The 23,710-nt window shown below is 50.7% G+C and overlaps 1 protein-coding gene across 2 annotated transcripts in view; it reads right to left on the bottom strand.

Annotated features, from left to right (window-relative positions):
* Positions 1-23,360, bottom strand: part of POU2F2 (POU class 2 homeobox 2) — an 84,120-nt gene extending 60,760 nt beyond the window's left edge. Inside the window, exons 1-2 of one of the 2 annotated variants that reach the window (XM_074385607.1) lie at positions 23,137-23,360; positions 6,474-6,534 (exon numbers count right to left, since the gene is read on the bottom strand). The gene's annotated coding sequence lies outside the window, so the exon portion shown is untranslated. Of the gene's footprint in view, positions 1-6,473; positions 6,535-21,954; positions 22,584-23,136 lie in introns of those variants that run through there. The other variant, XM_074385606.1, reaches the window with a different exon arrangement.
* Between the last annotated feature and the right edge of the window lie 350 nt (positions 23,361-23,710).

The following is a 23,710-nucleotide window of genomic DNA, read 5'->3' as shown; positions in this document are numbered from 1 at the left end:
GAGTGTGGGTGTTAGAAACAGGAAAAAGGTGGGGGCAGAGAGGGGGAGCGAGAGAGACACACACACAGAGGCAGGGATGGACAGGCAGAGACCCCGAGACATGAGAAGAGAAAGAGATCAGCAGAGTGAGAGACAGAGGGACACATAGAGAGGCGCACAGAGAAGCAGAGACAGAAGATGAAAGAGACTAGAAGGGACACAGACACCAAAACCAGGAGGCAAAGGCAGAGAAAGAGAGCAGAGGAAGGGCAAATGCAGAGAGCACGACAGAGAGAGACAGAGACAGAGACCAGAGAGACAGAGAGAGAAACAGAAAGAGCACACAACAGAGCAGAAAACCCAGTGATGGAGCCACACAGCGAGAAGACACAGATAAAGAGAGAACGGGAGCCAGAGGCAGGGAGAACTAGAAAGGGCAATGCACAGAGAGGAACAGAAAGGCTGAGTGAGAGACAGAGACAGAAAGGAGACCAGAGAGATGAAAGACAGACGGCAGATAGTGGTGGAGGGGAGTTGGTAACGCACTAAAGACTCTATGGCAAAGCTAGAGAGAAGCTGAAGGGGCACCATGTCCAAAGTGATCTTTCTCTCTCCCCACCCGTCTGCACACACACACACACACACACACACAATCTTTCTCCCCATTCCCCAGGCCAGAAGTCAGGGATGCTAAAGCCTTTTCCATGTTCCTCTGGGCCCCTGTGAGCCAGGGTGGGGAGAGAACAGGATGAACGGACAGGGATGATATCAAGTAGCTTCAGGGACCAGCCAGAGACAACTGGTACCTGATCACAGGGACAGGGGGAGCAGTGCATCCCTCCTTACCACACACTGTCACCTCACCCTCCACACACAGTCCACACACACCAGGGCCTTGGTCAAGTTCCTCGTACTCTGCCAGGCATGGCCAGCTTGGGGGGGTGGGGGCCAGGACTGCCCCACAGTCCTGCCCACCTGCCTCGGCTGCAGCTGCCTTGCACTGCTTTTCCTTTCTCGTCGTCCCCTGCCTTCATCCCGGCTGCCTTCATCTCTCTCTGATGCACTCTCATGAGTTCAGCTCCAAAGCACACACTCTCTCTTTCTCTCTGTTCCTTTCTGTCTCTGAGTCCCTTACTCTGCTTTCCTGCCTCTGACTTTTCCGTTGCTCCCTGTTCCTCTTGGCGCCTCTCCAGTTCCTCCATTCTCCTCTCTGTGTTTCTGTCTGGAGGTGCTTGCTCTCTGGGTCTCTGTCTCCCTCCACTCCCATCTGGTATATTCTAGACTCTCCTTACTTAGACATCCTTCCAGCCCCTATCCACCTCATGCCCAAGAAAACTAAGGGTGGGCACAGTGGTCTTAGCCTGTACCTGTAGGCCCAGCTACACAGGAGGCTGAGGCAGGAATATTACTTGAGAGTTCAAGAAAAGCAAGGGTGGATCGCTGTGTAAGGGACCTCAGAAGCTGTCCTGGAGTGGCCAGGAGCAGGTAAATACTTCCTTTCTTGTTTTTCTCTCAAGCACCTTTTTTCCTCCTCTCTTTCCTTCCCCGGCCTCGCACCCACACCAGGCCTAATCTCTGGATCTCCCGATCTCCAGATCTCAGTGTGGCTCTCTCTGGAGACAAAAGCTAAAAATCAACCCACAGGCAACACTAAATACAGAGATCCAGCTCAGAGAAAAAGGAGGTGACCAGGGAGGAATGGAGAGGCCAAGACACATAATGAAGACCAGGAAAAGGAAGAAAGATGATGCTGGGGCTGGAGCCAAAAGGAGAAGAGGAAAGAAAGGAAAGCCAGGAGCAGAGACCCCGCAGGGCATTGTGAGCACAACAACTGTGGGGTGAGAGTGGGGCGCACATCGAGCTTTCTAACAAGTGCAGCTGAAAACATCCAGGGTCATTCTCTGAGGCCTTCTCTCTGCCTACCAGTCCTCACCAGTGCTTCGAAGAGCCCTGCGGGATGTCTCTCTATTTGAAGTCAGAGCCAAGTGCCTGCTCTTGGCACCTGGGACTCCATGCTTACTAGGATGGTTGGCACTTGACCTTCATTTGCTATGGGACTGTCAGGGATTCCAGGGACCCACTGGTCCCGAAACTAGCTCAGAGTTCAAGCCATTTTTACCTCCTACACATCTGTAATTCCCACCCCATGGCTGACAAATATTCCCAGTCCACAGCTATCTCCACCCACCCAGTGACAGAGCACAGGCGACCAAAAGGATCAAGCAATCTCTTGCCACCTCCCAGCAACCCATAATGGTGAACAGCCTATCACATCTGGACTCCACATTCAGCGAGGAGTGGCCCTGCCCACCGCCCAGATCACACAGCTGCAATTTACAGACCACCCTATGGGTCCCAACCCATAGCCATAGCCCACCAGTATCCAAGAGCTGCCTCTACACTGAAGCTCTGTCCCAGCTGAGCCCATCCTTCAAGCCACATATGGAACAGCACACACCCTATTCCTCTAGCCAAGGAGCCCTCCAGGTGCAATTCAGAAGGAGGCAGACTAGGCCTGGGGCATGTGGACAAGTCCCTGATGCCACCCCCTGGCTTCTCCAGCTTGTCTGTGGAAACTGACTGCCCTGAAGGGCAAACCTCTGATCCCAGGGCAGCCCTCCATCACACCTATACTCTTGCCTGTGAGAGAACATCCCCATGTGCGGTTAAACATCCTCCTCATGCAGCTCTGGGTTCTGTTCCTTCCTTGTCACCTCACAGACCCAGGATGGAAGCCTTTCCCCTAGACTGAAGCTTCTGCTTCTGAAGCATTCAGGACTCTCTCGGAGTGTGTGAGCACCCTGGGGCACATCCCTGCTGCTGAGTTACCTCTGAGATCCCAGGACCACTCCACGTCGAAAGCCATTATGTCTTTTTGCGGAAAGATGGAAGGACAGAAGGGAAAGAAAGACAAAGTGGTACCATGGCCCTGCTCCTGCCCTGGCACTTGGAAAGCACCAGATACCCAGGGGACTGTAACTGGCTGTGAGGACTCTGAGGCCAAGTCAGCATCCATGGTCCCCAATAGTGAGTAAGAGTCCAGTTAGCCCACACCCCTTCCCAACCACCCAAAATGTAACTTAGCCCTTGGCTTCTCCTTACCTTTCAGGAGTTCTCCCCTTACCCCCAAAGAATTCCTGAGGTCCCCCTAGGCCGGTAAGTCTGTCTCTCCCCTAACCCAGCACCCTGCAGGCCCTGGTTCAGGTTGGTGGTATCTGTGCCCAAGCCCCCACCAGCATGAAAGCCCCTCAAAGGCCACACAGATCTCCCATCTCTCTGCATCTCCAGATGTTGGTACAAGGCCTAGCATACAAGGAATCCCAGAAAATGTTGGCTGAAGGAATAAATGGATGGATCTGGGTTTATGTGTCTGTTTGCTCACTTATTTATTCATTCAACTTATGCTTGCTGAGCACTTACACTGTGCCAGGGACTGAGTATAGACAGACATGTTAGACAAACAGAGAGAGGTCCCCTCACCATGAGGCTTCTGGGGGCAGACACTAACCATATAGAATATAATCAGATATGGTGATAGTGCTCAGGAGGGAAAAGGAGGCATCATCCAGCTGAGGGGTCAGGAAGGCCCTCAGAGTTGGGGATCCTTAGATGGAGAGCTGAGGAGGTAGAGAAGTGAACCCAACCCAGAGTAGAAAGAAGGCCCTGACATGGGTAGGAGGAGATTTGGAAGAAGGGCCAGAAGAGGAGAGGGAGAGGAGGATGGGGAGTCACATGGGAGCACGGGCAGCAGAGGCTATCACCACCCCACAGCTGGGAGGGGGTTCTCTCACTAATCCTGGGGCTCCAGCTCCCATGCAGAGCATTGAGGAGGCCTCCAGACATGTTTGGGGGAACACTCACCTTCCAAGTGTGACTATAAAGGAAAGACAGAGCAAGTGTTTATTGTAGTTGTTGTTTCATAACAAAACTATATACCTAAAAGACTATGGCTTCCTTCAAACATGTCTCCTCAGGAGGCTGAACTTTTTCTTCAACTTTCTGATGTTTTGGCAACAGCCTTCAAGGCCATTTTACAAACTCCATCAGCAAAGCATCTCTCTAGTGTATAATTGTTTCTAGTTTCTATTGAAAAACCAAGTGACCCCAGTATTATCCAAACCCTTCATTGCTAACTTCATCAAAGCTAAATCCAACTTCAGATGATCTCCAAAATCAAATTCATTCCCAAAGTGCAAAAATTTGCCACTCTGTGGAGATACCAAAAACTATGGTGGGTTTTGGTGAGATACAATAATGAGAGCTTTAAGTTCAGGCAAACCCAGGTTCAAATTCTGACTCTATTGCTTGCATGTTGGGTGACTGTAGGAAAGTTGCCTTCATGCTCTGTGCCTCAGTTTCTTTCTCTTTTAACAGTTGCCAACACTCACTTCACAGGGTTGCAGTGCGGATTAAAAGCAAAGTGCCAGCCAAGTGCAGTGGCTCACGCCTGTAATCCCAGCACTTTGGTAGGCTGAGGCAGGCAGATCACGAGGTCAGGGGTTAGAGACCAGCCTGACCAACATAGTGAAACCCTGTCTCTACTTGAAAATACAAAAATTAGCCAGGCATGGTGGCACACACTTGTAATCCCAGCTACTTGGAAGGCTGAGGCAGGAGAATTACTTGAACCCAGGAGGCAGAAGTTGCAGTGAGCCAAGAGTGCACCATTGCACACCAGCCTGGGCGACAGAGCAAGACTCTGTCTCAGGGGAAAAAAAAAAAAAAAAAAAAAAAGCAAAGTGTCCAGAACAGGCCCTCACACAAAAGTGGCCCCTAATAAATGTCAGTTTCTTCAGTGGAATGTACCAGCCCTATTATGATTACGTGTGTTACCAAGTCAGTCACCCATATGTCCGTGAAATCATGGATATTTAATGAACATCTATTTGAAGGCAAAGAAGTAAAATCATAGACCTGACTGTAACCTCTACCCAACTAGAAACATTTCAGCCCAAATTTCAGGCATTCCTCAAAGCCAGTCTCTAGCTCCCAAACTAATTCTGCAACCTGGAAACTCCTTGACCCTCTTTTTGAGGATGTAAGGATTTCTGGGAAAGCTGCAACTCCAGTTCCCTGAAGAAAAGCACACTAGAGAAATGACATGTCCTGGAATGAATATTCTCATGTTCCTCAGCAGTGATAACAGGGGTACATGAATGAGCTTCAGGGGTTCTGTGATCATCCCAAAGTGTAGCACAACTGGGTAAACGTAGGTATGTGTTTTCCTGGGAGAAGCTCTATACTGTTGCAGAACTAGACATCTATGGGCCAAAGCTTGCCTGAAACATGTGGTTTGGACCACAAGGAGATTTTGGAAGTTTTGCATTAGTCACCAACATTTAAAGATTGGAAGACGTCACACACAAGTCTGGGTTTCTGGCTTCTCTTGAAAAATCAAAAACTGGTAAGTCAGGGTTGCATCTGTGCATGAGAACAGTCAGTGGAGCTAAAAAACAGCTCCCCAACCCATGCATTTTCCAGTCCATCACAGTCTCTACAATACCGGGTTGCAAACCCTGGGCTACAGCTTCTATCTGCTTGTTAAAATGAGTCTGTGATTCCTGGTATAGCAAAGGACACCTGGGTAGGAGTCCTACAAGGGCACCCAGAGGCCTCCCTGGAGTCCTGAGGCCTGTAGGTTAAGCTTTGATGGTGGGAATAGGGGTGGCAGTAGGGGGGCGTTCCACCCCAGAAGTCCTGTTCACCCCGCTCCCTACATGTTCACTGCCAGGGCCTCATCAAGCCAACTGGAGCAAACATCAGGGCAAATGGCCAGAGCCCCTGCTTCCCACAGAGGTGAACAACAGGATAACTACCACTTCTACCTGAGAGTCTCAGTGGGCTTTAGGGAGGGGCTTCATAAAACCTTTTTTGTTCAGGGGAATGCTTCCAGCCATATTTCAAGCTCCCACTTCCTCCAGCTACACAATTTTATGAAATAAGTACTTTCATCGTCACACCACCTCTGCATGGTAAATGCTATTAATTACCCTCCTTTGACAGATGGAGAAACTGAGCCATGTCCAGGACCACTCAGCCACCTGGCTCTTCTTCCTCTATCTCCTTTTGCTCTCAGGATGACACTTAAGGTGGATTCTATTAGTGTTCCCATTTACAGATAAGGAAATGGAGGCTCCAACTTTCCTCAAGTCCCTTGAAGTCAGGAAAAGAGATTAAACATAGGTATGCTTGACCCCAAAGCTGTGATCTGACCACCAAGTTACCCCTATCTCACTCCTACTGAGTCCTAACACTCACCAGCAGAAACACCCACAGTCACAAACACCAAGAACCACTTGTTTGACACAAAAGCCACAGGATCCATGGAGGGTGAAAACAAAGCAGTCAGATTCTAATCTCTGAGTGGCCAGAGTGGAGAGGGGCAGAAATCCCCCGGGTGAGGCCGGAGACAAGGATGGGAAAGCAGGGACTTCTGTGAGAAAACAGGATCCCTGGTGCATCATTAAGCAAAACTCTGAGGCCACGGTCCTTACCTCTTGGGCAGACGCAGCAAAGCTAATACATTCAGGCCACCAACCCGGTCCAGTCGAGAACCTGGAGAGAGAGGAGACTGCAGTCAACATTCCGGAGAATTCATCTCACCCTTATGCAGGATGATGCACTCCTCCAGTGGAGGAACCCTCTTCCTGTCACATCATCAGAAGCTGCAGTTGGCGAACTGTGGAGTCAGGTGCCTGGGATTCAGGTCCCATCAGCCACTTGTTGTCTGCAGTGGTCATTTCTGGCCTCTGAGCCTCAGTGTCCCCGTCTCATAAATGGGCATACTGGTGCCTGCCACTGTGGAACATCCATTTTCCCATTAGACTGGAAGGTTCTTAAAGTGCAGGGACTGCGTCTTGCAGCTTTTGTGTTTGGCAGAGGGCCTGGCAAATTTGAGATGCTCAATTAGTGCATAATGGATGACTAAGTGATGGATAGGTAAATAGAGGAATTATTTGATTAAACTGTGTATCTCAAAGGACTGCTAGGAGAATCAAATGAGAAAGAAATTTGAAAGGGTTACTCATTAATAGGTACCTATGTGCTGTGGGAGATAATAAAACTCATAATGATATTTCTGACTTGTACATTTGTCCATTCATTTATGCATTTAGTTCATTAACAAATATTGAGGTTTCTCTGGCTCTGAATCAAGTGTGGCAGGGGACAGAGATGAATTAGACAAGGTCTCTGCTTTATTACGGGGCTCACAGGCAAGTTGGGGAGACAGAAGGAAAAGCCAATGCCAACACGCTGGGGTAAGCAGAGGGTGCTGCAGCCATCCTGGGTGAGATCACAGAAGACTTAAGGAGGAAACAACACCCAAGCTGAACCTGGAAGACAAACTTTAGTCAGAGAAAGAACCAGGTGCAAGGAAAAACAATGCCAGGCCTTTGCCTGTCTGGAATTCAATGAGAGAAGTGAGGAAGGACGAGGCTTCCAGATTGTAGGGGCTGCTCCCTGCAGGGCCTCAAGTGCCTGGTCCAAGAAGCCAGGGCTTTGTTGGAGAGTGAGGGGGATACAATCCGTTTGCCTTTGGACAGGTCCTTCTACCTGCTGTGTCCAAGATGGAGAGAACAGAGAGGTAGGTAGGCAAGAGGTCAGGAGGCCCATCCACAAAGAGGGTTTGCTGAGCCTCTCCACAACCCTGCAGGAAGGAAGAGTGAGGAATTAAGGGAGGCACCAGAGTTCAAGAAGAGGAAGCAGAGAAAGAAAAAGATAGACTGAGAAAGAGGAAAACAGAGAAAGAGAAGAGATGGGGAAACACAGACAGAGAGAAATGAAGGAAGCCCAAATAAGAAAAAGGGAGGTAAAAAGGGTCAGGAGTCTCCCCACTTCCTCTTCCATCTGTCCTTTCTCTCTCTGGGCCTTAATCTTCAGGGGCAGTAGGGGACCAGAACCCCTAGTTCCTGGGGGGAGGGAGGAGCTGGGGTTGCTCCCCTCACAGGGGCTGCTTCCCCCTAACCCCCGCCCTGGAGCTAATCAGCGGCTGTCATCTCCACGGTGAGGTCTTGGTTAAGGAGATTTAGGGCCAGGATCAATAGGAAATTTAAAAATCGATGCAGCGCGCAGGGCAAAATCGATGGCGTTTAATCGCCTTGCCGATTCCCAGTCAAAACAATTAGCCGCACTGAGTGTTGAACACGGTGGCGACACGGCATTAACCGTCAATATTGGTGTAAGTGATGGTGGGGTGGGCAAGGGAATCCCCAGGCCTGGGTGGGGGGGGCAGAGTCAGGCAGCGCCTTAGGGCTGGCGTCTTCCCCCAGGCAGCACCCCTACCTCGGGCTTCCCTCCAGCAGGGCCCACACTTCAGTCTCCCCACCCTCTGCTACCTGGGGCTGTGGTGCCCATGGGCAGCATTACCACTGGCATATCTACCTCCAACTCTCATCCCACCTCCCAGGTTCCCAAACCCCAACATGCCCTCCAACAGAGGGGAGAGGGCCCCCCTCGCATGCAGACAACATCTCCAAGCAGAGAGACAGTCCATGGGATCTGGGAGCTGTATTCCCAGCAGTGTCTTAAGATTGGAAACTATTTAAAAGATACCTTCTCCCATTGTACAGACAGGGACTCTGAGGAACACAGACGTGCAGCAGCTGGCCTACAGTTACCAGGCACAGGAATTGAAACTGACGTGACAGCCAGGATTTGAAACTGATGTGTCCAACCCCAAAGCCTACATTTCCTGCAGCTGTGCCACATAAAGGGTAGATTCCACCGTTCACAGAGGGAAAGCAAGCTCAGGGGTTTGGACCTGGCCCCTCAAGTCTCCTCACAGCTGGTGTACATAATGGTTTGCTGTGTCCTGGGGTCAGCTTGCCATGTACATGGCAGACCGTGAGCTCCTTGAGGGCAGGGCAGGGTCTGGCTCCTTTGAGGGTCTGAAGCATTGCCCAGCACAGGGAATGGCCCCAAGCTAAGGCTTGGGACAGACCTAAGAATGATGGGGCCACTTGCCCCCAAAGACACAGAATGCCCACATACACCCCCACCGACGGACAGATGGACAGAAACACTGGCACTCACAGACGCATCAGTACTGGCATTTCCTGATTGCTGGTCATGCACCAGGGGTGGGCCATTGCAGGTGTGATCTCTCAGCATCTCACATTTGTTTGGCAAGTGTCATCCCATGACACTGCTGTGGAAAACGGAGGCTCAGAGAGGTAAAGTTACTTGCTCAAGGTTATATAGCCAAGTGGGGGCAGCTCTAACTGACTAGACTCCAAGGGGCAGGGGACATACAGCAAACAAGATCTAATGACTATGAGCAAGACAGTTGGATGCAAGGAGAAGGTATAGGAACTAGGCACCTAGACAGAGGACCAGGAATGGCCCACAAAGGGCCATGGAGTTCCTGGTTCTGGGGTGCTGTGTGGGGAGGGCAGAGGCTTCTATGGCCACCTGCTCCCTGGCGCAGAAGAACAGGAAGGAATGTGTGGGCAGGGGAGGAGGCCCACGAGATGAGCCAGGGATTGATCTGACAAGGTCCTAATCAAATGGTCAATATCGCTGACCTGACCACTTAACCTATTGATAAGCTGGCAAGGATGGAGCAGGCAGTGAGTGGGCTCAGGGAGGGGGGCAGTGGAAGGGATAAGGGAAGCCTGAGGGCGGCAGGGCTTAGGCCGGAATCACATCCACATCCGGTTCTAGGGCCTGGAAAAGGGTGGTCTCCTCCTCAAGGGCCCCTGCCTCCCCTCTGACATGTCACATGTCTTATATCTTGGGGGCTTCCTCTATCCAGTCCCTCAGTCCCTTCCTGGGGGAAGCCAGGGACTGTTGCCAGCACCCAAGCCATCCCCAGCTCCCCTCTGACCATGCCTTAGCTTTTCACATATGTGAGAAGCTTCACATCCAAGCCTCAATGTCTTCATCTGTTAACTGGGGATAATTATAACAGGAGAAACAGAAAACAACCTAGAAGTCCTATGAGTGGGGATTGGTATAATAAATGATGGTCTAGCACACATAAAAAGGACTGTAGAGTACTAGAAAACATGCTCAAAATACATTCTTTTTTTTTTTTTTAACATTCCTCTCAGCTCATACCATGAAATAAAATCATTGACAAAGGAACCATGTTCATAATCTGTTGTTAGGAAGAAGAATAGGCAAGTTATAAAACAAGTATGTAGCATATTATCCCGTTTTTACAAAATACACATCCCGATGCTTCCCCTCACCAAAAATAAATAAATTTGGAACAGAAACCAGAATTTTGAGTTTGGACCAGTCTGATCAATATGGTGAAACCCTATCTCTACTAAAAATACAAAAATTAGCCAGGTGTGATGGCAGGCACCTGTAATCCTAGCTACTCAGGAAGCTGAGGCAGGAGAATCTCTTGAACCTGGGAGGCAGAAGTTGTAGTGAGCTGAGACTGCACCACCACACTCTAGCACTCTAGCCTAGACAACAGAGTGACAGTCTGCCTCAAAAAAAAAAAAAAAAAAAAAAAAAAAATCAGGCAGGGAGACCACAAGGTCAGGAGTTTGAGACCAGCATGGCCAACATAGTGAAACCCCATCTCTACTAAAAATACAAAAAACTAGCCGGGTGTGTTGGCAGGTGGAGGCTGAGGCAGGAGAATCGCTTGAACCTGGGAGGCAGAGGTTGTAGTGAGCCAAGATCACGCCATTGTACTTCAGCTCAGGTGACAGTGTGAGACTCCGTTAAAAAAAAATTTTAAATCTGAGTTTGGGTCCCAGGTATCTAAAATTTAATAAGTTCTTTGGATAAAGTCATAGGCATAGTGCCCTTTGGGGGAAAAAAAGCTATCTAGGACAGACAGTCCAGGCACAACGGTTCACATCTGTAATCCCAGCACTTTGGGAGGCCGAGGTGGGCAGATCCCTTGAGCCCAGGAGTTCAAGACCAGCCTGGGCAACATAGCAAGACTCTCTCTAAAAAAAATACAAAAATTAGCTGGGTGTGGTGGTGCCACATACTTATAGTCTTAGCTATTTGGGAGGCTGAAGTGGGAGGGTCGTTTGCACCTGGGAGGTAGAGTTTGCAGTGAGCCAAGATCTCTCCACTGCACTCCAGTCCAGGTGACAGGCTATCTCAAAATAAAAATAAAAATAAAAAAAGATAGACACTGAAAAGGTAATGTCTTTTTTGTTGTTCGCTTAACTAGATTATTAATGGTCATTTTCTTCTCATGTCATTGAATTTCAGTGTTTTCTGTTATTTCTACAATGAACATGCGTCACACCATTTGTCCTGTAATTGGCTGACAGTGGCTAGGTGCTCAGTGGAAGCACAATGAGTGCTGTTTCTCTGCTCCCCTCTCCCTTTCCCAGCCAGGCTTGTCTTACATCCTCCCTTATGTCCAAACCCAGCAGAGTTCAGTGCCTTTAAGAATGTGAATGAATTTGAAGTCTGCTGAATGGAGAAGAGCTAGCTCCTCTGGCTTCTGCTCTCAATAGAGTGGGTGGGGTAGCAACAAGCCGAATACAGTCCCCTGTCTCCTCTTCAGGAAACTGGCTGAGGGCTTACAGACAGGAGGAACTGCTGGAGGGAAAACCAAGACCCAGAGGGAGGGAAGGGTTTTTCCCAGAGCTGGTCATGACACAGCTGAGACCAGAAGCTGGACCTCTGGACTCCTGCATCCTGCATAATGCCATCCAACTACTGCGAGGGGGAAAACTGCAAGAACTAGTGTGCATGCAGACTACTGAGAGAATGTGCACTTCTGTGGGGCGGAAGAGCACAGTGAGTAAACACTAGGTCAGCCACTGCCGCACTGTGTGGCCCTGGGTAAGTCACTTCACCTCTCTGAGCTTTAGTTTGCTCAAAGATAGCATGAAGATAACAATAATAGCTGTCTCATTTTGTTGATGCGAGAAGCCAACAATCCTATGCTTCTAGGGAACTTAGCAAAAGGCCTGACACACAAAAAAGGGGCAATGAGTGGGAGAAATGAATAGTATTACCATCAGCAGCCACAAAGGCTGTGAGTAGTAAGTGAAGGTGGTGGGTGGGGAAGGGAGAATGTATGTCTTGGTAATCTGAGCAAATGAATAAATGCAATGAAGACACTCAGCTAAATATATTCCTTTGTTCACTCATTCATTCATTCATTCATTCCTTCAGTAAGCATTCCCTGAGGCCAATTCTAAGCCAGATCTCATGCTGGGCCCTGCAATCCAGATATGAACAATGAAAGCTCCCATTAGGTTGCTAAAGGGGAATTAAGGATGGCTGGAGATGGCCCCTTATCTCTGAGAGTTGCTGCTGCAATAGCCCCCAAACTGTCTCTTTGGGTTTCTACAGAAAAGCATCGAATACAGGAGCGTAAGCCCCCAATCACCTGACTGGTGTGACACTTCGGGTATGTGTGTGCACACACTGGAATAGTAAGCTCTGTGCAGATGGGCTCTGTACACTTTTGTCATTCACAGCACTGGGCACCAGGTCTCATGCTCTGGGGACATTCCATGCTCAGAGGGTTTTTTTCTCCATTTTTTAAAATGAACAACAAAAAAAAGTTCAAAGGACCTCGCACAATGCCTAACACCTGGCAGGTACTCAATAAATAGCAGCTATTATTAGCGTCATCATCACACGTGCCACTGCTCTTCATCCCCACAAAAACCTTATTTTGCCGACAAGGAAACTCGAGGCTTAAAAGGAGTGATGTGACTCAAAGCCAGGTGTGTCTGACTCCACAGTCTGTGGTCTTCCCTCCTTTGTGTCTGGGGGCGGGGGCCATCAGAGTGTATGCTGGAGGTGAAGGAGGGGAAGGGCAGCAGCCTGTGTTGGGGGGTGAGCAGATCTGACAATGGGAGTAAGCAGGAGTTGGTTGGAGTGAGGGGAGTGTTGTGAGGGAGATGAGGGTGTAGGATGGGAGCATATAGGCCCAGGATGATGATGGTTTTGGACTCTGGGTGCTTTGAGGGTCAGGTAGGAGGTGAACTCACTTGCCAATGTACCCCTCCAGCACTGGTAGGTGAAGCCCCCCTGAAGGTGAGCTCCGCCACCCTTATCTGACACAGCGGACATCTACCTCCACCATTATATTGAGCAAGTAGGTGACAGGGAATCTGGCTTCAGTTCATTTAAAAGAACACCCAATAAGCATTTATCATGTTTTACGCACTGTGCTACACACTACGGATACAACTATGAACAAGACAAAGTCTCTGCCATCATGGAATCCACCTTCTAGTGGAGGAAGAGATACCACAGACAAGAAAATATATTAAAAACTAAGAAGGAAAATAAAGCAGGGAGAGTGCCTTACAAAATGCTGCCATTGACTGGGCGCGGTGGCTCACACCTGTAATCCCAGCACTTTGGGAGGTTGAGGCGGGCAGATCACCTGAGATCAGGAGTTCAAGACCAGCCTGGCCAGTATGGTAAAACCCGTCTCTACAAAAATTAAAAAATTAGCCAATCGTAGTGGCCCATGCCTGTAGTCCCAGCTACTCCAGAGGCTGAGGCATGAGAATCGCTTGGACCCAGGAGGCAGAGGTTGCAGTGAGCTGAGATCGTACCACTGCACCAGAGCAAGACTCTGCCCACCCCCACTCAAAAAAAGCGGCCATTTTAAACATAAAGGAAAGGCCTGTCAGAGAAGGTAGGTTTTAAGAGCTTTCCTGGCAAAGGAAACAGCAAGTGCAAAGGCCCTGGGTGAGGAAAAAGGTTTAAGGAACAGCAAGAAGGCTGAAATGGCTTGAGCTTCCCGAGCCAGGAGGGAGGGAGTAAACATTGAATAGACAGACAGGCGCTAGCTCATGCAGGGCTTGTAGGCCAAGAAAGATGTTTTAAGTGTGATGGGAGAAATAACAGGCTCTCTCTATGGCAGTTGAGGCTTGGTCTCACCTTCACAAACCAGGCTCCATCCTCATTCATTGCCCACATACCCCATGGAGCCTTCTGACCCATTTATTCTCCAAGAACAAGCCCAAGAAGCCCTCAGTAAGCTCTTGGAGTCTCTTGACAGGGCTTTGTCAGAGTCAACCTCCCCAGACTGAGGACTCCTCTGGAACATGGAAAGATCTGACTCACCTGTGTGACTGGACATGTGGCTCAGGCCTGGCCACAGGAGGCTCAGAAATCAGTAGAATGTCAATAGGAACTAAGGGGAACTATAGCCCCTGACCCCTATCCCCTAACAAATCTCTATTTGGGGACAAGTCGTAGCAGTGGCCAAGATATGCGGCTGGGAGCAAGGCAAAGGTAGTCTTTACCACCTCCCTTGCCAGGCCTTGTCCAGGGTTCCCAGACTGGACAGGTAGAACAGAAGACCTTGTGACTGGTGGCCTGCTCACTGGATCCCTTCCCCCAGGGGCTACCCATCCTGTCTTGCCCCCCACACAAGGCTCAGAGAGATCAGACTTAGTACCTGGCTCACACGCCCTATCTAGTCCCTTCTCAAAACCACTTTGTGGTTATGTGGTATGCCCAGAATAAATCCAAAGCCTCATAGCCCTTCCCAATCATGTAAAGTCTCCTCTCAGTCCTCCTGAAGGTCCTGTGACCCTGGGCCTTACATGATTGTTGGGAACAGTCTAAGCTTGTTTGTATGTCCGTGCCCTTGCCCGGGCTAACACCTCCATTTAGAAAGTCTTCTGTCTCTCTTCTCTGCACCTAATCACCCTCTCCATGTCTCCTCCTTGGTGAATCTTCCTGGGCTTCCTACTCAGCACTGTCCCAGAATGCTTTTTGCACCTTATCCAGTCCCCAGAACCTGGGCCCCAGGTGGAGGGAAACCATTTCCCACCTAGAAACATGCCAGAGTTTTCTAGTGAGACAAGTATGGCATAGTGAGGTGAGAGTACGGGCATCTGAGTGCTGCATTATTTATGCCTGTGTGGCCTCTGTGAGTTTCAGGAGGGATATGTGTACACATTTAGAATCTGTGCGTTATGTCTGATGCCAAGCTTAATGTCGCTTCCTCAGAGGTGTTACACCTGGCCCACCAATCTAAACCAGTTTCTCCCATGATGCCCTCCTGTAGCCCCTTTTTCCTCTCCTTTCCAGATGCTATCTCTATTTATAACTAACTATACATCGAGGTCTGATCAGTGCCAGTCCTGTTGGCTTGGAGCTCTTAGAGAGCCCAGGTCTGTCCTGTAAACCACTATTTCCTCAGCTTCTAAGAGAAGGCCTGACTCCTACCGGGGCTCAGTACCTTTGTGATGAGTTAATTAATTCCATTCACATTTTTAAACTTGAACATCTACCTATTTAGTTTCACTTTAAGGGGATGAAGCTAGCCGGAGGGGCGGGGCAGGGGGGGTGTTTGTGTGCTATAACTCAGGGCATAGCCCTTTTGGTTACCATGTGTGGCCTCCCTGTAGGATCTTGGAACGTGGCCTGTGTGCACCCAGAGGCATGTAGGCTGGGATGCTGCCATGTGTTATTATCTCTATTTGTACATTTTCTATTGAAAAACAAATCTCTACACAAGAAGCACGGTGTGTTGGTGTCTGTCTTGCCCTGAGAGGTCTCAGCACCTGCATGCCTGTACCAACATGTGGGTTTTCACACCTGTGTCTGAATATGTGTTTATCCTTATTTCCAAACCTGGTGTGTACATTTTGGCAACTCTGTGGACAAATACACAAATGTCTATGTGCATCAGTAGGGTTTAGTATCTATGAATTTTCTTAGAGAATCTCTGACCTAAAGTATGGGTATCTGGGTCTCAGGACCCAGGGGTGCACATGGCTATCATGTGTTTCAGAATCTGTGTATATGTCTCTTGCAGGATCATGGCATGTGTCTGCATGTACATGTATTTCAGTATTTGCCTGTGTATCTGTTCAAGATTTTTATGTGGCCTCTCTAGTTTGGGGTGTGTGTGTGTGTGTGTGTGTGTGGGGTGTGTGTGTGTGTATGTATCAGGGGTGATACAAACATGTGTGCATGTGTACCTGTGTCTTTCTTCCCCCATCTGCTGCTGCCTTCCCAGGCTGGATGAGTACCTTTTCTCTCTCTCTCTCTCTCTCTGTCTCACACACACATCCTTGCTCATATGTGCCTTGCAGATGGGGAGGGGGCCGGGGTGTCAGCGAGCTCCTGTGTCACAAGGTTAATTTCTCCACAGCCAGGCAGGCTGGGCCCTGAGGGGAGTGGTGGGGGAGGGGCTGGTCCCCACAGCCCCTCTGATAAATATGTATTTGGGGCTGCTGTGCTCAAAGGTCATGGGGGGAAAAGGAGGAGGAGGGGTGGTCTGCACTGTGCCGTGCTGCTGGATCCCAGCCAGGCTCAGCATGGATTGTGTGACCCCCTTCAGAGGTCTGATGAGATTCACGGAGATGCCCCTCTCATCCTAGTCTGGCCCACTCCACCCACAGCCATGCTTATAGGGAGATGCTGCTGTGGACACACAGATAATTCAAACTCTGAAACAGGCAAGCACATAAGCCCATGCCCACCATCACCTAGACAGAGGCTCAAATAGATACACAAAGATGGCATTGTGGGCCACCAGATGCATGGATGGCGTAGAGTGCAGAACCAGACCCATCACTTCTTCCCTACCCTAACCTTCACCCCAACGCCAAAAAAAAAAAACCATACACACACACACACACACACACACACACATACACACACACAAATGCTCAAGAATGCATAGTGTCTCACAATAAGAAAGATGTCTACACATTCAATAGACACACACACACACGGACATAAATGCACAGTCTAACAAGAAATGTCCCCAAACACTTTGTGGGTGGGCATGTACACATATATACACAAGTAAACACAAACACAAAGGCACACACATAGATGCACACCAAAAGTCCCAAAGACACAAAGATCTACGGAGGTAGGCACACACTGACAACTGCAGATAAATATATGAACACACATGCACACAAACATGCACACATACAAAGACCCCAAGATACACATGGCAGGCAGGATACACGGTGGAGCCAGGCTGGAAAATCCACCCTGCTGCAACAGAGCCTGATCTGGCCCTTTCCCTGCAGAGGTGAGAATGGCTGCCTGGTCTCTAGTCTTGGGCCCCCCAGCCACCTTCAGCCAAATGCGCCATCATTTGTCCAGCTCTGAGTCACATCAATTGTCGAGCCTCCCTTCCTCACTGACCAGCCATCTCGGCCATCGGCGGCCTCGGCCATTAGCCGACTCCTGCCTCTGGCCTGCATTTGTTGAATCTCCCTTACCTGGCAGAACCGTCCGGACCAATGGAACCCTTCTGGGGTCAGCCTGACCTTTTCCTCAAAGGATTCCGATGTACCCTGTTCTATGACCCTCGGCCCATGCCTCAGGGCGACCCTCCCCTCAGCACACTGCTCAGGCTGTCATTCTTCAATGACCGCTGGCCACAGTGGTTCTGGTGGATTGTGAGGCTGTGTGTTTGAGTATGTGTGGAAGTCCACTTGTAGGTATATGTGTATGGGTGGTGGGATGGCTACAGCTGTGCTTTAAGTCAAAATGAGTGTGTGTCTGTGTGTGTGAATAAAGGGTTAGGAAGTCAGTAGCTGTGCTTAAAGTCAGAGTGCCTGAGTACATGGTTGTGCATATGGGAAGACAGAATGTCAGGGGCTGTGCTTCGTGTGTGTGTATGTGTGTGTGTGTGCACTTTAATGTAGGAGTGACTTGGTGTATTGGCCTGGGCTTGGTGTGGGGGGCCATGAGGGACTGTCTCTGTTTTGGGTATGGGGGTACAGTGCAGTACAGGCGTCTTGTTTCTCAAGCAGTTGTGAGCAAGTGGAATGTGGCTCTCTCAGACTCCGCTACTTGTGTTTGTGAAAGTGACAGATGCTGCCTCCCTGCCCTCACTGCGGCGGATTAAGTCTGTGAATGCCACATGAGTCTGCACCCCGGGTGGGGGAGGGTCCCCAGTGTGCTCTTATCCTTGCGTGTGTGGGCCACAGCCCTGTACATTATAGGATCCTGAGAGTGAGGACTAACGTAGCCCGCCCCGCCACCTTGTTGGTTTCTGTGAGGGAGACCCTGAATGGATGCTAGAATAAAGGTCCTTGTGTGTGTAGCACAAGCACACTCATGCTCACATACAAGTCCGTATTGTCCAAAGCACATTGTCACAAGATGCATGTGTACATGTGTATGTGTGTGTGATTGCAGGCATGATAGCTCCCTGCTGCCAGCCAGATCAAGTTCAAACTTCTCAGAGCAGCAGCTGAGCCTCCACAGACAGGGATTTGCAACACTGTGACAACCTCTACTCTTAGAGCTTCATCTCCAGCCTGGGCTGCTTCCTCCCCACTTCCCTCGGCCATCTTTATGCCCTCCCACCACCCCACTTTTCTCAATGCCTGAGCATCCTCAAAGACCTACCTCTCTATCTAAACCCACGCCATCCTCATTCCCCAGATTCCTAATGACCTGGAAACTCCCTTTGTGCTCACCTGTCTAAGGCTGGGGTTGGTTCTATTTCAGAGTCCAGGTCTGTGTCGGCCCATGGTCAGTGTCCAGCAATCATTTCCAAGTAAGGAGTGATCATACCACCATTGCCCAATTACCTCAGGGAACTCTTGGACTTTATTTGTTAAGTGATTCACACTATTTAATAAATACCTATTGAGTGCAGGGACCTTGTATGTGCAGCCACCACCTTCAGCCTCCTTCCGAATGTGTCAGACCTGAGAAAGCTGCCTGCCCGGGGATCTAATGAAAATGGGGTGGTGACTGAGTGAGGGAAAGCGCATCTGCTTCCCGAGGCCATCATGTAGATTTGAAAAGGTGACACAGGGCTTATCAGAAGGGGTAGGGGAGACCATAAGCTCATGCAAACCCCTGTCTTTGAACAGGCCCAGCCCCAAACCATCACTGACAGAACAAGCTTGACCATGCTCATTTGCTGGATCTCCCTTCAGGATATAAAGCAAGACCCAGGTCCTTAAAGCCCTCACTGAGCCACATAAGGCATCCATCCACCCAACAGGTCCTGGGAGACAGGTCTGTGGATGGACAACTCAGGGAGCAGGGAGGAAGTGGGGGAAGAGGCACAGCCAGTGAAAGGAAATGGCGCTGGGACAGCTAACAGGAGAGGGCAGACCAATAAGGACAGACAAAGGTCGGTATGAGGAGGACCTTGGTTCTAGTGTCAGCATGGTTGCTGATGGGCTGAGCAAATAAAGTGGGCCTCAGAATCCTCATCTGTGAAAGGGGCACCATCAGGGCTGCTGTAAGAGTCAGGTGGGTGTAAGAGACATCATTGCCATTATTATTATTAGATCAGGAGGTATCAAGCCCAAGGGAAAAATGAGTGACATATGTTGATAAGGAGGAATAGATAACAGTCTGAGGAGACCTCACACCCACTCTGTCTTCTAACAATTCTTCATACTTGGGTTTCTCAACCATTTCTATCCTGAAATAGCTTAAAAATTAACCAGCACATGCGAGAGATGAAAACTTTTCCCTTGCCCCCATCAATGTCCAAGTAGCACCTGGTATGGCCATCTGTCCCCACTCCCCTTATTGTTAAGTCATGCCTCTATACACTATGATTATGCACCATGGCTATGAAAAGCTCTACCTAATGGGGTGCTAAGGTTGGGCCCCTTGCTTGGCTGTCACATTGGTGGAGGAAGAAGTTCTGGGCTACAGGCCCTGCATACAAGAAGGGAGTGTATATGAACCAGAATGGCTGGAGTGGCCACTGATGGACTTGCTGGGAAAAAAAAAAAAAAAAAACTGGCCAGCCTGCTGTCTAGGATGTATAGGCTAACAACCTCTAACACACACACAGCATGGGTACAGGCATGTGTGTGTAAAGCATGTGGCTGAGTTCTTTCCCGACCACGGCCCTGACACAGACACCTTCCATTTTCCCTGCAAAGACTGGCAGAGGGAAGTGAGGGCAACCACGATCCCCAAAGATGACATTGCAACCTGCCACAGGGTCCACCGGCAGCCTCAGGGAAATGGGGCTCTGGATCTCTCCAAAGACAAAGATGGGCCTCTGTCCAGCATTAGCCATAAATCAGGAAGTAGATGTGGAATTGCATTATCAGCAACTGGAGATGCCGCCTGTGGCCCTGATCGGCTTTACTCCTGGCCTGCCTGTCACCCCCTGACATGGGATGCTTTGTTACTACAGAAGGTCCAGGGAAGGTAGATTATGGGGAGAGAGGATCTTTTCTTGTTTTGTTTTCTTGAACCCAGCTTCAAGGTTGCTGTACAAGCATGCTGTCAAACTCAGTCATACACCCGCGACCTCTGTGCACTCACACATCTCTCATCACTCTACCCAGACCCTGCTTCACAAACCCACCCTCCCTCTTACCCAGGACATGCAGAGACCCCAAGCAATAACAATATCTCCATGCAGATATGATACTTTCACATATGTGACTTTCTTTAATGTGCACCTTTGTGTGCACACACTATGTTCAGACCTAGTACCCACACAGAGAGCCTCTACTCCAAACATGCTGCACATACAAAGTGTCACGTGTCCACTGCTGAAGCCACACTCGGCACACGGATCTGCACACGCGTGGATGGCTTCCACGCACAGACCCAAAGAGGGCCTCCTGAGTGCACACATATCAATGGTACAAAAACATCAAGACAAGGGAGAGATCAGTACAAATACGCACTGACTCCCTCATGCACATATGTCACCCATAATGGGGACCCCCGGTATCCGACCCCCCACTGAAAATGCATGTCATGATTCTACACCTTTGGCTGCTCACTCTGCCAAGGCTTCTAGGCCCAACACACATAGTCCTGCCTGAACACATCTCGCCATGCATGCAGGCCTTGTACACATGCACGCTGCCGCCATGGTCTGACTCTGTACACACCAGCCCCCTACTGCGCACTGACTCTGTACCCTCCACTAATATCCTGAGGGGTGGAGGAACAAATCCACTTGACAAGATGGCAAGAGACTAGAAGCTACTGAGTGAAGCGGCTGATTAGGTCTTTCTCTAAATCCAGGACCTACTCCCCAACTCCACATGCCCCAGGAAGGAGGCAAAATGTGGGGAGTGGTCATCAGGCCAAAGGATTTCTCTCAGGATCTTTTACCTGGACTCAAAAGCTCTAAGGACTCTCTTAGATGGACCTCCGCCCCAATTTCCTCCCCTTTTCACTTCCCACTAGGAATCCATGTCATTTTCTTTTCTGTCCACACCCTTCTCAGTGGGGCTGAGTCCACAGCCATGAGCCCTCACTTAAGATCTTCCCTTCCCCTCCCAAAGCCCAAGTAAGCATCCAGCAGGACTTCTCCAGGAGGCCTCAAGGAAGTAAGGGGTGGCGCTAGAACCCTGGGGGAAAGACCCAAGCCCCCACCCAGGGGAAAAGAGAGGGTAGGAATTCATGGGGTTTCAGAACAGAGGTTAGGCTCCTGTACGAAGTTGGGGATTCCTGCCTTTGCATGGAGTCCCTTTCCTTGGCACCTTGTTCAAGGCCAGAGCAGCAAGAGTGATGAATAAATGAAACTGAGGGAGGGGGTAGAAAGGGCCGGCAACAGGGGAAATGAGTAGCAGGAAAAGGAAGAATAAAAGAAAGGGGGAAAGAGGGGAGGGGAAAAGGGGAGAAAAAAGAAGGGAAGGAGGTAGAGATAAGGGAGATAGAAAAGGAAAAACTAAGGGGTAGGGAGAAGGAGAAAGAGCTTTTATTGAGAGGAGGAAGAGAGAGAGAAACTGGAAAACAGGAAGAAAGAAAAGCCAGTAAAGGAGATGGAAATAAAGGAGCCGACAAAGGACATGAAAAGGGAATGAACAGAGAGCAAAGAGGCAGCAGGCAGTCGAAGGGGTTCCCCAAGTTACAGACTTTGTCCAGAGAGCTGAGGGGTGCACCGTGGCTCCCCAACATCACTCTGGGGCCCTGGAGCTCTGTTTTCCACCTCTCCTCCTGCCTGAGATGCCACCGCCTCTGGATGCCCCATCCCGGCTGCTTTTTTCTATTTCTCACCTTTTCTGCTGTCCAAGGCACCCCGTTCCTTTCTCTCAACCTGCATTCCCAACCCCCAGTCCTTTCTCGTTCCCCGTGCCCCCTTACCTCTCCCCCCTATGCACCCTGCTTGCTTCGGAGCTTCAGGCAGCATCACCGACCAATATCCTCACCATCATCACACTAAACCGGCCCCCACACCCCCAGAAAAGGAGAGAGAGAGAGAGAGAAAAAAAAAAAAAAAACAGGCGGAACCGCCACCAGCCCTGACCCCCTCTCGCCTCATTTTCTCCACAGTCGCCCCTTCCTCAAATGCAGGGTCAAAATGGGGGTCCCGCCCAGCCCGGGGAGCCTCTCCGAAGCGCCGCCGCAGCCAGCCGGGAGCAGATGCCACCTCGCCTCTCTTCTCTGTCCTCGCTCCTTTTTTGTGTTCAGTGGCCCCGGATGCGATGTGTTTTATTTCATCCTCTTTTTATTGGCATTGTTTTTTCTTTTTCTTTTCTTTATTTTTTTGGCCTGGGGGCAGCAGCGGCGAAGCGCCCACTGCCTGCCTCCTTTCCCAGCTCCGCGGCCGTCAGGCTCTTTCTCTAGTCTGCGCTCCTGCCTCCCTCCTTTCTCCTCCGCCTCGGCTCCCACTCCTCCGCTCCTCCGTCCTTTCAGCTCCGTCCTCAGCCGACTGCCTCTCCTCTCTATACTGCCTCCCCCTCCACACCTCTCCTTTCCCCATCCTTCTTGCCCCTTCTCCCTTTTCCTCTCCCTCTTCACCTCCTCTCCGTCCCCATTTCTTCCCATCCCTCCACCCCACCCCCATGTACACCTCTCCTTTGGTTCCTTCACTGCCACCGAGAGTAAACCGACCCCCTCCATCCCCAAATAATAAAAATACCCAGCCAGGGGGCAAAGCCCCGGCGCCGGGCGCAAAGAGGGAGATGAGAGTGCCGGGGCCGCGGCGGCGGCAGGCAGCCGGAGTGCGGTGCGGAGCGAGCGGCGCCCGCCCGGCTCCCGCCCGGAGAGCTCTCTGCAATAGGCCGAGCCGGCTGCATTAAGCTTCTTGCAATCAATAAAGCGCGGGTCAGATTATGCAAAGCGCAGATATTAATATGCAAAGTTTTAAAGATTTTTAAATGGAAGGGCGAGCGCGGCGCGGGCGGGCGGGCGGGCGGGCGGGCAGGGGCTGCGAGGGGAGAGGGAAGAAGGGAGGGCAGGCGGGCGGGCGCGCAGGCGAGCTGGGGAGAGGAGGAGGCTGCCCGCCGCCCGCCCGCCCGGCTGCGCCGCGCCGCCTTGCCTTACCGCTGCTCCCATCGGTAGGCGCCGCTGTCTTCGCCATGCGCGTCAGCTGCACGGCTCCGAGGGGATGGCCGAGGAGGAGCCGCCGCCGCCAACGCTACCCCCGCTCCCGCTCCCGCTCCCGCGCCCGCTCGCTGCCTGCTGCTGGCGCTGCTCTGGCCGCTGCTCCTCGCCTGAGCTGCCGGCGCGAGCCCAGGCGCGCGCCATCCCCGGCTCCCACCTTGTCCCCATGGCAACCCCGGGCCCAAGGATGCTCAGAGAGAGAGCGCGAGTGTGAGAGCGAGGGGGGAGAGAGGGAGAGGGAGAGGGCGGGGAGCGCAGGGGACACGGAGGCAGGGAGAGGCCCGAGACCCACAGAGACAGAGAGACACAGAGATAGAGAGATGCAGAGATATGCAGAAACAGAGACACAGACATAGAGGGGTAGAACTAGAAGAGGACGCTGAGACAAGGAGAATCCTTGAGAGCCACAGAGACCCACAGAGATACTCGGAGACACAGAGACACACGAACACACAGTAAGAGACAGAGGGGAAATGGAGAGGGGCAGGGAGCAAAGAGGGATACAAAGGTGGGG

Source organism: Saimiri boliviensis, chromosome 14, assembly GCF_048565385.1.
Source record: "Saimiri boliviensis isolate mSaiBol1 chromosome 14, mSaiBol1.pri, whole genome shotgun sequence".
NCBI classification, from domain to species: Eukaryota; Metazoa; Chordata; class Mammalia; order Primates; family Cebidae; genus Saimiri; species Saimiri boliviensis.
The sequence above is the reverse complement of the archived record's forward strand: the minus strand, read 5'-3'. Positions and strand labels throughout refer to the sequence as shown.